We start from the raw sequence: 14,800 nt of genomic DNA on the forward strand, positions 1-14,800 counted from the left end.
CCGAGGTAGACAGTCAAGATGGTCCCCCCCTCAGGGCGGAGCGGGAGGCCTCTCAGGGCTGCAAAGCTGGACGATGGGGGCCAGAGTGGGAGTACCGCCGGTGGCACAATGCAGGCACCCCTACCCTCCGCACCTCACCTGGCGTCTGGGGGTCCGTGTCCAAGGTGCGTAGGCCGCAATGTCCAGGGGGCAGCCAGGCACCAGCCCAGCCACCACACGCCCCAGCGATGTAAGTGCCTCAGAGCCGGCAAGCAGGCGAGGAGATGCGGCGCACTCAGGCTCAGGCCCCCACGGCGGCCTCCTGTGTAGCAGCGCACTCCTGAGGGGGGCCGCCGCAGCCGATGGCAAGGCCCCGCTCCAGCTGCCCGGCTCCAGGCACACACCGCAGGCCCCCAGTGGAGACGCACCACGCAGGCACTGGGTCCTGCGGCCACCAATCACCCCAGTAGAGAACCGGAAAGGAGGAGGAGGCAATGGGCTGGACGCACGCGCAGGGCCCTGCAGGCCACCAGACAGCCGGGCGAGGAGTCCCGTTTTCAGGCTTCCCATGGCCGATTTGGGCCGGGATCGAAGCGAAGCAGACAGCTGGAGCACAATCGTGATTCCTCCTAATGTAGGGCTGCAAAGTTGTCGGAAACCGCAGTTGTAGTCCGATTTTTGGCCAGGCCGCACGGAGCTCTCAGACTAAGCAGCCATCTTGGGCTGCTCAACAGCGCCACCGGTTCTGATGGGGCATTTATAATCCATAGTAAAAAGGTTGACACTATTGCAGGACAGAAGTTTGAATCAAGTTTATATTCTTGGATTGCTTGGTCTATGTCCTCATAGTCATCTAGCAGGGGATAAACGTCATTGTTCTCATTCAACTATTTATGTAACAGCCACATTTGTTTGCATAGCCTTTGCACTATTGCAAATATAAGTGTATCTCATTGATGGGGCATGTACACTTTAGCCTGGTTTACTCCTTCCACCCCATTTTTGACCCATGCCAACACTACCTTTTCTGCAGTTTCTGTGTCTTGAGCTGTAATCCTGTGGGCATGAGGTGGCAATGAGACCACCTTATCACTAGGTACCCGATAAGGGGTGGGTGAGGTCTTTTAACCATTAAAAATTCTAACAACGGATCTGTCTCATCCTCTAAGGTCACTTTGGATTCAGGTGTCATGGTTGAGGTGTAAGCCTTGGCTGCATGCACACCCTTAATCCTCGTTATATATCTGCGGTTTCCCTCATCCCAATCTTTTTTCATCTCTTTCTGATCATATGCATTCGCTTTCTCTTTCTTGGATTGTGGCTTACGTTTTTTAATCTGTGCTTCCCTCGTAGATTTTTGTCGAGCATAATCTTCCCATTGTTTACATGTTTCCCATTGCAGGGGTCTAATGACCTTATCACCCTTAGCGGCTAATATTTCCCTTAAATATCCTATTTTTTCTAGGTCAGAAGAACTAGTCGCTGGGAATTGTAAATCAGAGTTGTTGGCAGTGTATTCATCTCATTGTTGAAAAAAAACAACACTAGGCCCAAGCCTCTCCTGATCATTAATTCCCATTCTGGCGTACTTCCAGGGTGTGAGAAACCAGAGGGTGTCTGACAGACTAGTCCCTTGATATCTGTCATCCAGGTGGCTGGGGCATGGCCTTCGCTATTGGATCCAGACCCCCGGGGTGGACCATTGTGGGACGATCACCTGGGTGACGAGTCACGGGGGAGTAGTGCACCCAATGGAGAGGCGGTATCCCCTTCCCAATTTTCCTATTACCCCTTGCAATCCCATATGCTATATGGGAACCTTACCCGCCCCCTTTCCTACATGAACACTACTACATGGGCTCAGCGCTCTGGGGGAAGACAGACTCACATCCAATCATTTCATGCAACATGTCCCAATCTCAGTGTCAGGCAATTGCCCGTAACGACTTACACCTTAATTCCATTACCTTTCCCCAGACTGATAAAAGGCGAGGCATGAGAGCACACTGTCAGCAAGATGAGGAGAGAGGCAAAAAGCATAACGGAGCAGGATTGTCACGCTGGTGACTGGACGAAGGCAGAAGACAAACAGGTCCAGGAGAAGCCCTTTACCCTGTCCCCTGTTATCGGTCGAAACTGAACAGTTGGTTAGCAGCTGGAGTGAAATGAATTGCCGTCCTACAGAAGCAGACTGGCCAAGACCCTACTGCGTGGTGAGAAGCAGGGAGGTGCCGTGGCCCCGAAGTATCGTCCTTGGCTCAAGAAAAAGACGCTGACCAAGCAGCTCAGTGCAGCCGGTGAGTTGGAGCAACATTGCGATACCGGGTGGCATTGAAACGAAGGCTATGAGCAGCGATAATCTGATAAATTGAACTGTGCTATGAAGTGGATGAATAGAGAATGCAGATGAAAGCCCGAGGCGAAAGGAAGTGATCCTTTGAAACTAAGAGAAAAAGAGATACATTGGGCCTCATTCCAAGTCTGGCGTTAAGCTTGCCGGTGTTACCGGCGGATTGCTGCCGGGCTCAGAATGAATTACCGGTGCCTGACTTCCCGGTGCCACCGGGCTATTCAAGTCCGGCAGCTGGGAAGTCAGGAGCCAGCAATTTCGTTAATCCCTATTCCCATATGGGAATGGGGACACGGAAGCACAGGCACTGTTAACAACGGTGCCGGTGCTCCCGTGACAAGTATGCCTACTGTGGCTGCTACGCAAAGTGGCTCCGGCGGGCAGACTTGAAGTTTGCTGGTCCGGAAACAACGGTGCCGGTAGGCTTAACGGCACCGTTGTTTCCAGACCGGAAAGCGTATAATGAGGCCCATGAGGCCCATTGTGACAAAGTGGTATGCCACCCGTGTGTGCACAATCGAAAGTCTTCGAACTTAGGATTTGGCTTCCCCCGATCAAGGGGAATCTGTCCTGATAAGAGAAAAGAAGTTGTGTGAAGCATTCTTTGAAACACAGGGTCTGAACCCAGCAGAGGGGGATCTTTTGTGTTTTCTGATAAAAGGGGAATACGAGCCTGATTGAGGGAGATTCCATTGAGAAGAAGAAAGAGGTCTGAGGCCGGGTGAGAGAGACCAAGAGAAGAGAAAGTAAAATGGTTTAAATTGTTATATACAGACAAAGGCATCTCAACACAGAGAGCCTTGATATGAGATAAAAAAGGACACTATGCTGAAAGGTCCTGGGGTGCATAAGAGACTGCCTCCTCGTGCCACAGAAGTCAGAGTGTGCTCCAGGTGCTATATTATTCCATCTTGTCCCATGCTGAAATGTGTGAAAGGGGAAGTTACAGTTCAACAGTCCTGAACTACCACGTTACTTGGACATTATTGTTTATTACACACTATTTTTACATATTGCAACATCCCACACACCTTTTGTTCTTTAGAGTAGAGTTTGGCAATAGGTTTCTTAGTATAGGCCATTTTTGATTTGAGTGAACTTGACTAGGACAGAGTTTTCTTTAATTTGATGGTCGTAGCTTGCTCCCATCGTTAGAATTAGGTTTGGATAGCCGTTTTTCCAGCCCATGCAAAGTTCAATAAACACCCCTAAACTATAATTTATTGTGTGTGTTGGACTTTTGATACCATACCGTCCTTACAAGGGGAACAGGTACATGTTTTTTCTAATTCTGATTGACTCTTACAAAATTGCAATCCTATTTTTTTCCTATTTACTTTGTGATCACAAAGCTGCTTTGATAATGTCCCACTTAAAGTGCAGTATGCCCATAATCACGGCAATCTAACTGTGCACACAATCAATGCAACTACATGCTCATTTCATGATTCATCCCTACCATGGTTTCAACTTGTGCACACCAAGTGTATTCCCAATGGTTCATTAACAGTATGCGCCCTATAGAAAACACATGATATTTTCAAGTGTATTTCTCTATGGTTCATTAACAGTATGCTCACTATAGAAACACATTCTATTTTCATCAAATCAGACCGTGCAACATCATTAAATCATCACACTTTGTGCATGAAACAATCTCACACCTCCTTTTTTCTGCAGTCTTCTCTGCCAGTGCTTCACCAGGAGTGTCCTCACACAGCCGGGGGTCATCAGTTGCAGAGTTCAACGTGTAGAAGAGGTCAGCTGGTGAGTGAAGGTGTGGCTGCTGGAAAACTCTTGTCCAAATAACCACAGTGCACCTCACGCCCTACTCCCAACTTTGCCTGCTCTCCAACCATGGCTCATTAGTCCAACTGGATATTAACAGCAATGAGGTTCCCCCCCGGAGTTGCCAATTTGTGGGAAACTACTTTTCAGCATGCCCACTTGTGTTCACAAATAACTTAAAATAAATAAAGCTCCAGCACAGGAGATCAAAGTTTGAGCGAGACAGGTTTATTCTGCCTTAAGTCTGCCCAGCATGGTTTACAAGCGACCATCTGAGTCTCCTACTCTGTGGCACTGACAAGAAGAAAACAACTTTATACATTTCAGCGCACAGAATTTTATGGCAGGTCATTAACCCAATTTCTAAAAGCAGACAGAGACCAGCATCTCAGCTTAGCCCTACACAGCTGTCGTTTGGCTAATTTTACCCACTGGACTACTTCACAAGCACATGTGAGCAGTCAATTAGAATAAGGACATTCTGTTTTCTGCAAGCTAAGGTCCTTTTAAAACATGTGCACAGCTATCTCACTAGGGAACCTATATTATACACTTTCAAAGTGCCTACAATATTAACACCTATTGTTCACACATCATACACAATGGACAGTAGTTGGCGAGCTACGGTCATTTAAACAGAGACATCATGTACAGTGCACGGTAGTTGGAGGATTAGGAATATTTGAACAGAGACATTGTGTACAGGTCACGGTAGTTGGAGAGTTATGATTATTTAAACAGAGGCATCTACAGTGCGCAGTAGTTGCGAGTTATTATAATTTAAACAGAGACATCATGTACAGTGCAAGGTAGTTGAGGGTTATGAATATTTAATCAGAGACATCATGTGCAGTACACAGTAGTTGGCGAGTTATGATAATTTAAACAGGGATATCATGTACAGTGCATGGCATTTGGTGAGTTATGATCATTTAAACATAGACATCATGTACAGTGCACAATAGTTCAAAGGTTATGAATATTTAAACAGAGACATCATATACAAGTCACGGTAGTTGGAGAGGTATGAATATTTAAACAGAGACAGTTACAGTGCACGGTAGTTGGCAAGCTATGATAATTTAAATAGAGACATAATGTACAGTGCATGGTAACTGGAGTGTTATGAATATTTGAACAGAGACATCATGTACAGTGTGCAGTAGTTGATGAGTTATGATCATTTAAATAGAGATTATGTACAGGGCGCAGTATTTTGCGAGTTTTGGTCATTTAAACAGAGATCCAAAAGTCATACTTGGGCGCTGACCAAGTGATACTTGATATTTAATAAGTTTTAATTTCCACACTTGGTAAGTGTTTGCAATAAATATTGATTTATTGTTTGTCATGTTCTTCATACAATGGTTGTCATTCTTGTGACATGCATTCTAGTTGGTCAAGACTTCCATAGTATACCAAAAGAGCAATTTCTTGGGTTTCACAAGTGCCGACACGTGTTTCAACCTTAAGGTTTTTCTCAAGGCAAGTAAGTTGGATGCGTGGTCCCGAATGGGTGATGGTAGTTGTCAATGTAAGCATGTGTACCGGATAGTACTGCTTCCCCGGCCCGAGTTGTCCCTTGCTATCCCTGTGGTCTCCCTTGATACCCCTAAAAAGAGAGAAAAACGTTTTTTTTTAACAAATTGAAGCTCCTGCGCTGTGGCCAATGCCATGTGCCTCTTTGTTTCTAGAGTAGCTGGCAATAACTCAATAGACACAACTCTTTTGAGATTAAAAAAGAGAGATTTTACTAGTGGTTTCTCTAGTGAGGGGGTTTGACCAAATGCCTAAACGTACAAGGAGATCTAATAGAAACAATAAGGAATTGTCTAAAGCCAACAGTGTCCAGCATGGATCAATACAAAGTGGAGAGCTCTCCAGGTGCATAACATCTCTGGAGGGTGATATCCAAATCATGAAGTTCTTATCCTATTCTTACAATTCCTTATCCCTCCCTAACAACATCATCTGCATAAACTAAACTTGGAATTAGACGCCTCAACACACGTGGGACTGGGACGTCCGGTGCCAGTGATGTGATATCAGTCAAAATATGTTTGTTTGGCAGGATTTGTGGCGAAGCGTTGTTCCTTACACAATTCAAGACCATTTCACCAATCTCCACCAAATGTTGCACGGTTGCCTGTCAGGAGCCTTCAGAAATTACTGGCTACATCGCATTTGGACACCCACCCCTTTCCCCAGATTTCAGCAAAAGTGCAAATGTGTTTGTGGGCTTGTAGCAAAGCATTTTCCCTTATACAATTCCACACCGTTTCACCATTCGCCAGCAGTTTTGCATAGTTACCCGTTAGTACCCTCTGGACATTACTGGCTACATGACATTTGGACACCCCAGCCCATTCCCCAGTTTTCAGCACAAGTCAAAATTAGTTTGTGGGTCAATGGCTTGACGAAGCATTGTTTCTTATACAATTCCACATCGTTTCACCAATCTGCACCAAATTTTGCATAGTAACCTGTTAGGACTCTGGACATTACTGGCTACATGACATTTGGACACCCCAACCCATTCCCCCGGATTTCAGCAAAAGTCAAAATTGATTGTGGGTTTGTGGCTTGGCGAAGCATTGTTCCTTATACAATTCCACACTGTTTCACCAAACTGTACCACATTTTGCATAGTTACCTGTTAGGACCCCGGACATTACTAGCTACATGACATTGCGGCACCCACCCCTTTCCCAGGATTTCAGCACCTTCACACATGAGACGATAACCTGAAATCGGTAAAACATCAATGTGGTCGTAAAAGGACTGGCCCAGACACGAGGAACAAAACCCGAGGACCAGGCCCTAGGATGCACGACTTCCAAGATATTTGAACCGCAATGAACTGCACCACACCAGGGTGAGGCGACAGGTGGGGAGAGAGCACAGAAGGTCCCAGTATGCAGCAGCACACCAACTCTTTCCTCCCCCCAACGTCTGCTCCGGGGTATGTTAGCCAGCCACACGCGCCCTTTCTAAGTGCAGTTTGCTTCAGGATTCAAAGCACATCAATCGTAAGCGAATCAGAACAGCGACCTACAGGATCAGTGTTGTCACGTCTGTCTACAGAACCAGTTTGTAGAACGGCTGCTTCTGCTAGTATATATATATATATATATATATATATATATATATATATATATATATATATGAAAAATGGCCCATTCCATTTGGGAGGGGATTCTCCATTCGTGTTTATTTCTTCTCATTCTAAGAGTTGTAGTTATGGATTTCCCATTATATATCCAGGACTATCATCTATCAATTAGTTTCCACATGCACACAATTGCAAGCAAAGGAGGCAGGTGTATGCATAATACTCACTGAACACACCTGCAGATACATGCAAGCAGGCTCGGACTAGCTTATAAGGCAATAGGCCAATGCCCGAGGCCTTTGGGTTAGTGGCGCAACACAAGAACTCAGATAGAATGCCCGAACCAAAAACACAAAATGTTAGTGTGGGACTGATTTTTTTTGGTCAAAGTGGGCCTCTTTTTTTGGCCAATATGGGCCAGTTTGATGAGTTATTTTACTATGCAGCAAGTAGTTTTGACCAGTGTTACTGAATAAATATTCTTTAAAATGCATAATTTGCATCACATTTGATCCAAAACCTCCCCATGGGTACTACTCAAACAATCTGTCACAAAAGGAATGAATTGCCATTTCCAGCTGTGGGCCACTTTTTTATTGGTGCCCCAGACACTTTTATGCCCCAGTCCGTCCCTGCAAGGCAGACACCTTCATGATATCAAAGTGAGTTTTTGTCAGTGCAACTTGCGAGTCAGATGTCAGTTAGCAACGCTCCTTTACTACTTCTACCGACTTTAGCACAACCTAAGCTGTGGAACATTGACACAATTTAGTCACCAGAAAGCTAGTCAATGTTTCATTTGGGCCGCACAGGTCGTTGAACATGTTACAGCATGCCTTTTGTATATACACACGTGCTATATACCTGTCAACACGTTTGTCAACATCTTACTTGCCCAATGGAAGTGATTCTATTTTTAAGAGGTTGTTTTTATATAAGTGGATGGCAATTCTACATTGTAGGGGGTGATTCCAGACCGCTATGAACCAGTGGAGTATCCTTGCTGGGGGGGACATGACATCTAAAGAAAAGGTACCCCAGCCAAATGAATGGGGACAAAATGGTGTGCTAATAAAGTTGGGGGGGACAAACACCCGTGCCCCAACCCTAAAATTACGCCCATGCTGCGAACTCTGGAAGGCCTTGACTTCATTGGTGAAATGGCTCGTGCAATACAGGCATTCTAGCAAAGGAAGGCGACACCCCGATGGGTGACAACTCGTAATTCAGCCGACTCGGGAGCTCTACGTGCGGCGCGAGCACGCGCGTGCCAGCGCCAGAGCCGTGTTTACGAGACGGCGTGACAGGCCGGCGTTGCGTGCGAGTGACAGAGGGATGTCGTGAGAAGTCCGGGCGCAGTCCTCGGGCTGGCGGCCCTGCCAGCTCGTCCTTTCCAGGTACGAGGCAGAAATCAAAGGGCCCTGCCGAGCGCAGGGCGGAGAGAGATTAGGAAACCCGAGCTGCCGACCAACGCCCTGCCAGAGTCTCTTACCATTCGCAGCGGGATCGCATGCGAAGACCTAAATAAACAACAGCATAATCCGAGGCATCCGCTGGGCTGGGCCTCAGAGATAGCACCGCGGCGGCCTTTATCACGCCAGGCCTGTCGCAAGAGCCACCGCGCTGACCCTGCCCGAGGCCACCTGCAAGACTGCGCTCCTCGTTCCTCCGTGCAGAGGTGGCGGTTATTTCATCAGCAGGTGCATTCTGGGGACTCTCGGCAATTCCCGCCTTAGCAAGAAGGACACAATGTGCACTGCCTGGAAAGGGCTAAAACAGCTGCATTTTTTCGAAGAACCGGCGTGTTTGGATATTTATGAGCAGAATTTGTATTTTGCTTGTCTACTACTTATTCAAAGACCCGAAAACGGAATTAATTCCTCACACTATTTATCTGTCTCTTTGAGAAGAAGTATTTTTTTTTTTAACCCAACGTGTCTCTCTTTTGCGCGTTGAGTTGACAGGCGGGGAGAAGAGAGGCGGTGAATAGGAGGTTACACATTTAAAAACATTTACTCTCCGATTAATGCCTCTGTATGAAGGCAAGGACTATTGTATATGGTATGGTTGCTGGAGGTGAAACAAATTCTTACCCCGGTTGCCTCTTGCAATTAACCGATAGTGGGGAGAACATATGGACTGTCCCAGTGCTTTAAGTGGGGTAAGAAATTGAGGGGGGCCCTCATTTGGGGGCTGGCCTAAGACATGATGGGCGGGGCCTACAGATTTCAGTGACAGATCCTACTGCTTTTTACAGTGGCAGCATGTAATTTTTGTGACTAAGGCAGGCTTCAGGACAAAGCATGCAACACATTACTCTGTCTATACAGTGGACTACTTTAATTGGGCAGGTGATTACTTTAATTGGACTCAGACCAATCCACTGAACTGACCGCTACTTGACTCTGTCCAGCACTCTTGCCAGGACAACTCTTAGGTGAACCACCAGTGAAAGCAAGTGGCAGAGTGTAACACCATCACACAGCATCTGCTGACAATTTCGTGTTAAGTTACCATTCACAATTATTCCATTTTTACATTTCAACATCTTTCCATGTTGTGCTGTTTGCATGCTTTGTATTTCCCTGTGATGTCATTGTTATGGGAATTATTATTTTTGAAACTTGAAAAATCCTACACATCTTTTTGGTCACAGAATGTTGGCAAGTGTGCGATCCTCCTCATATGCGAGGGAACAAACAGCAGAAAGTTTGGAACAAGGAAAACAAATGAAAGAAAATGCGTGCGAGCATCGCACGCATTTTCTTTCATTTATTTTCCGTGTTCCAAACTTTCTGCTGTTTGTAACAAGGAAAATAAATGAAAGAAAATGCGTGCGAGCCTCGCATGCATTTTCTTTCATTTATTTTCTCTGTTCCAAACTTTCTGCTGTTTGTTCCCTCGCAGGGAACAAACAGCAGAAAGTTTGGAACAAGGAAAATAAATGAAAGAAAATGCATGCGTGCCAGCAGTCTCTTACCGTGATTTTTTCGCTTCTCCTTCTCGTCGGATGGTGGTCGTCGCAGAATCCAGTAGCAAAGCAGGTAAGAAATGTCGAACCCTCCCGGGACTATAACTTCCTCTGGTAACCCTCACGAGGGATTGCCAGAGGAAGTTAGTTTCCAAGGTGCTCTTCCGGCAGCACTGCAGCAGGCAGCTGTGACTGGCAGAAATGTCAGCCAGTCGCAGCGTCGCTCAAGCTGTGACTACCTGGCAAGTCTGTCAGTCACAGACTTGCCTGACTCTGCCACGCCTGACCTCTTGATGGCCGGCGGGCGGGCTCATCTCCCGTTGCGTCTGTGGCGGGAGATGCACCTGCCATGGCTGGGTGGGATTGGAGGGCCCGGCAGTTTCACTTTTTGGAGACTGCCGGGGCCCAGCCCCGGCCCACTTTAAGCACTGGACTGTCCGAGGAAAATCAAAACAGTTGGGGAAGCTAGCCTTGGTGGGCTGCTCCTAAGGTCACTCGAGCATGTGTGTCGCCTGTTTAGTCCATATTTTGTATGGTTTAATTGGCTCTGGGTTCAGTTGTTTGTGTCCAGTGTGTGATTGATATTTCAGTGAATGGGGCATCCCTCGCAAGTGAATGGGGCCTCCCACGCAAAAACACTGCCACTCCGCTGTCCCACGCTAAACACTGCTGCACCACTTTTGTCGTGCTATGCCTATAATGAGAGTCATAACGCTAACCCAGCTCAAATACAGTGAGCAGACAATGACATGCTGCAGCGGCATCAATGTTCAAGTCCTAGTCGTTCCTTTTTTCAAATCATTGGCATCAGTGCATAAGCCAATTTTTTTCTCGTTAAGTTAACCAAGGTTTCCATTCCCAGAATACATTTGTATGTTAAACAAATTCCCACACTACCTAGATTACATCCGTCCGTTCTTCGTAGGACTTCACAATCTCGTCTATCTTTCTCCCAGAGAAAGGCATGCAGAACTACACTTTTCTCGCTGGAGTCCTCCTTCCACTCCCATAGATGTATATGTCTCTCGGCCCCTACAATGGTGTTAGGAAAGATTCCACTTTACTGCACCTTTCCTTCCATTTCTATGGACCCCCATACTTTTTGCTTTTATTTTTGTATCTGACCTGTTCTTTTTACAGTGCAATGAAGACTTAGGCTTCACTACACTGGCCTTTGCTCATCTGTTATGGGGAAACTGACATGTCCTTCAGGCTGTCAGTACAGGGAACCATTGTTTCCCTTAGTCTAGTTACTTTGTTACTTTTGTTATCACTTGTGGTAACATTTTATCATTGTACAATGCATCTTACATTGCAGTACAATGAGGTACACTTTTTGTTTTGCCCTAGACTAACACTCATAGGATTTTGAGTTACTCAAGGTGTGCTAAATGGACAAGTTGGTAGCAGCAGTGACTTTTTACAACTTTTTGGTGCTTTTCGTTTTAGCTTTACTGCGTTTAACACGTATGGCTACTAACTGTGGCTAGTGACAAAACACAGCCATGCCACGTTATTTTTCGCTTCTCCTTTGGCTATCTTGCCTTTTAGCCTTTTTACTGGCCTGTGAGACCAGGAAAATCCTTATATGGACTTCCAGTGCCTGGGAAAGCAGAGGCTTTTGGGGGGGGGGGGGGCTTGTGAAGGGCAGGGCAATGTGTGTTTGCTGCCAGGAAGTGGGCTCTGACTGTCAGGTCACAATCCACATACTGGTGCCAGTGTCTCTGGGTGGAATCTGTCATTGGCTAGTGGGGGCTGCTGCTCTTACCCTGCATGTTGGATAAAAAGAGGAATAATCTTGCACACACTCTGGAGAGATGCTGGTAGACACTGAATGATCCAAGGCTCCTGTCCAGCTACAAGACTTGCAAGGAGACCTTGGACCCGTCAGAAGAAGGCCTGGCGACCAACTTCTGCTTCTGTCCTGGTAGAGCCCTATCCTGTGGAAGATCTCCAGCAGTCCTGCAAAGGAGCTGCAACCCTTGGAGTGGAGGGAACATTCATTCTCAATGTCAGCTCGGAGTCCTACGAAGAAGAGCATTCAGAAGTGCCCCAGGACTACCCTAAGGATGACCAGCTCTGAGTTTGGCCTACCGTGCTGTAGATGTCACCATTTCGAGTTGCCTGGAACTTGGGGATCCTCAGCTTGTGCAACAAGGCTTATCTCTGTTAAATTTCCTGGTCCTAGAATCCAGTGGACCAGAGTTAGGAGGGAAAGTCTGATTGCGGCAAGTGAATCCCTTTGCGTTGCCGTGCATCGCTGGACATCGTCCGAAACTGCTTACCTGTGTCCATTCCTGTCCTGAGAGGGACCCTGCAGCGAGTTTTTCTGCATTCTTCCACTGAGAGTCCTTGCACCATCATCGGAGACCAACCAGAGATCTGCTCTAACCTGCAACCCCTGGGGATCAAGGGCTGAGGCTGACGGCAGGAAAAGTGACCTTGGACCTTCTTCAACCGACCTGCCAAGTCTCATGAAGAATCAGAGCACAGGGGGTTAGTTATAACGATACCTGCCCCCTAAACTCCCTTTAAAAGGTTAACTTTTATAAAACTTTTTTGAACACTTTGGCTTTGCCATTGCTTGTTCATACAAGCACTCTGAAAGTTGAGAACATGTTTCTTAGCTAGTTTAACTCGTCCCCTGACACTTGGAACTATTCACTGGACCCGAGAGACCCTACCTTCATTTTTTTCCAGCTTCATAAACTATGTGGAAACTTTGCTGAACTTTTGGGCATAGGGCCCAGACAACTTAGGGTTGGACTCCTGAAGGTTATTTATTTATTGATTTGCATTTGTTAAGGGCACAGCAGCCCAGAGGCATCGTGGCGCTAGTTACAGACAGTATACTTAGTTACAGAGTGAACAATTGCAGTCATGTAGCATGTAGCAGGACATACAGGGGGTCAGATGAAGAGTAAGGTCTTTTTACGGAAGGTGAAAAGAGAGTTTTCTGTTCTGATGTCTGTGGGTAGTGTGTTCCAGAGCTTAGAGGCTATGAATGGGAAACCTATTCCTCCCGCTTTGGCTCTGTTGATGTGGGGAGTGTGTAGAAGGTTGGTGTATTTGTGTTCTGGTAGGTCTGGAGTGAGTAAGTTTGGATAAAGTTTGTGCAAGATATGATGGAGCTGATGAGGAGAGTGTGGGTGAGGGTGAGGATTTTGAAGCTGTTGCGTTCTTTAAAAGGGAGCCAGTGGGCTGTCTGTCTAGCCTGAGTGATGTGTTCCCTTTTGGGAAGGCTTAATGCTGCTCTGAGCGAATTACTTTGCGCGGTTTGAAGTCTGTTTAGATTATGTTTGGAGGTACCTGCTAGGAGGGCATTGCAGTAATCCAGTTTGGCACCAATGGTACCTCTGGCAATTGAGAGACAATTGGACTTGGATAAGTATGGTGTTACTGCATTTATGAGTTTAGTCGTGTGTGCTGAGGCAGAGGTGATAGCGCTAACCTGCCTAGACATGGATAGCGTGGAATCAAAGTAGACGCCTAGGGTCTTTACTGAGGTGGAAACAGGGATGATGCTGTTATCGATGGTGAAGTTGGAGTACAGGTTGTCTAGCTTGGCTAGTGTTGTTCTTAGGCCTAGAATGATGATTTTGGTCTTCTCTTCAATGAGGGAGAGGCCATTGGCTGCCATCCAAGTCCTGGATGGTGGTGTATATTGAGTGAAGTGCTTGGGCATCTCTAGTGTAGGAGCCAGTGAGTGGTAAGAGTACTTGAGTATCGTCAGCATAGTTGGTATACGCGATACCTAAGGCGTCAAGCTTGTCGAAGAGAGGCTTCGTGAACATGTTGTATAGCGTGGGTGCGGTGCACGAGCCCTGCGTAACTCCTCAGTGGATGGTGGTGGGGGCAGCATGGGCTATGTCTGAGAATACTTTCATGGCCCTGCCCTCTAGGAAGGAGGTAATCCAGTGTGCAGCTTCTTTGGAGAAGTTGGCTGAGTATGTGAGGTGTGATGGAGTGTCTTGTGATCTACAAGGTCAAAAGCAGCTGAGAGGTCTAAGAGTAGCAGGAGGGCTGGCTTGATGATTTGGGTGATCTGTTTTTTTAGGTCTACCAACGCTGTCTCCGTGCCATGTCCTTTGCGAAACCCAGATTGTCTAGATCCAAGAATTGAGTGGGTTTCAAGGAAGTGTTGGATTTGGCAGTGAGCAGCTTTATCTAGGATCTTGAGGAGGAATGGCACAGTGGTTATGGGTCGGTAGGTATTGGGCTGTGTAGGGTTGAGGGTGTTTTTTATTAGAAGGGGCGTACCCATGATTCATTGAAGCTGGCAGGGATGATTCCGGTTCTGAAAGAGGCATTCATGAATGCTGTTATAAGAGGGTCAAGGAGGTCTGTGCAGTCCTTGATAAATTTGGGAGGGCAGATGTCTCCTTTACACATAGAGGGGTTTAAGTTTTTGAGGATATTGGTGACTTCCAATTCTGAGATATCTTTAAAGGTGAAGAGTGGTTTGGAGTTGGCTGAAGGGGGAGAGGGGTCAGATAGTTTGGGCCCAGGAGTGTGGGCTGGAGCTTTGTGATAACCCTTAATTTTGTTTTGAAGGAGCTCTATTTTGTTTAGCATGGCGGCTTGAATACTAGAGCACCAG

At 46.6% G+C, this 14,800-nt stretch overlaps 1 long non-coding RNA gene across 1 annotated transcript; it reads right to left on the reverse strand.

The window, feature by feature from the left end:
- Positions 1 to 4,930: 4,930 nt before the first annotated feature.
- Positions 4,931 to 8,897, reverse strand: LOC138504819 (uncharacterized). The gene is made up of 2 exons (XR_011279995.1): positions 8,722 to 8,897; positions 4,931 to 5,729 (listed from the first exon to the last, which is right to left on the reverse strand). It is a non-coding gene; the product is annotated as an uncharacterized lncRNA (long non-coding RNA).
- Between the last annotated feature and the right edge of the window lie 5,903 nt (positions 8,898 to 14,800).

The sequence above is a fragment of the Ambystoma mexicanum genome, chromosome 11 (assembly GCF_040938575.1).
Source record: "Ambystoma mexicanum isolate Mex_15411 chromosome 11, UKY_AmexF1_1, whole genome shotgun sequence".
In the NCBI taxonomy this organism is placed as follows: Eukaryota; Metazoa; Chordata; class Amphibia; order Caudata; family Ambystomatidae; genus Ambystoma; species Ambystoma mexicanum.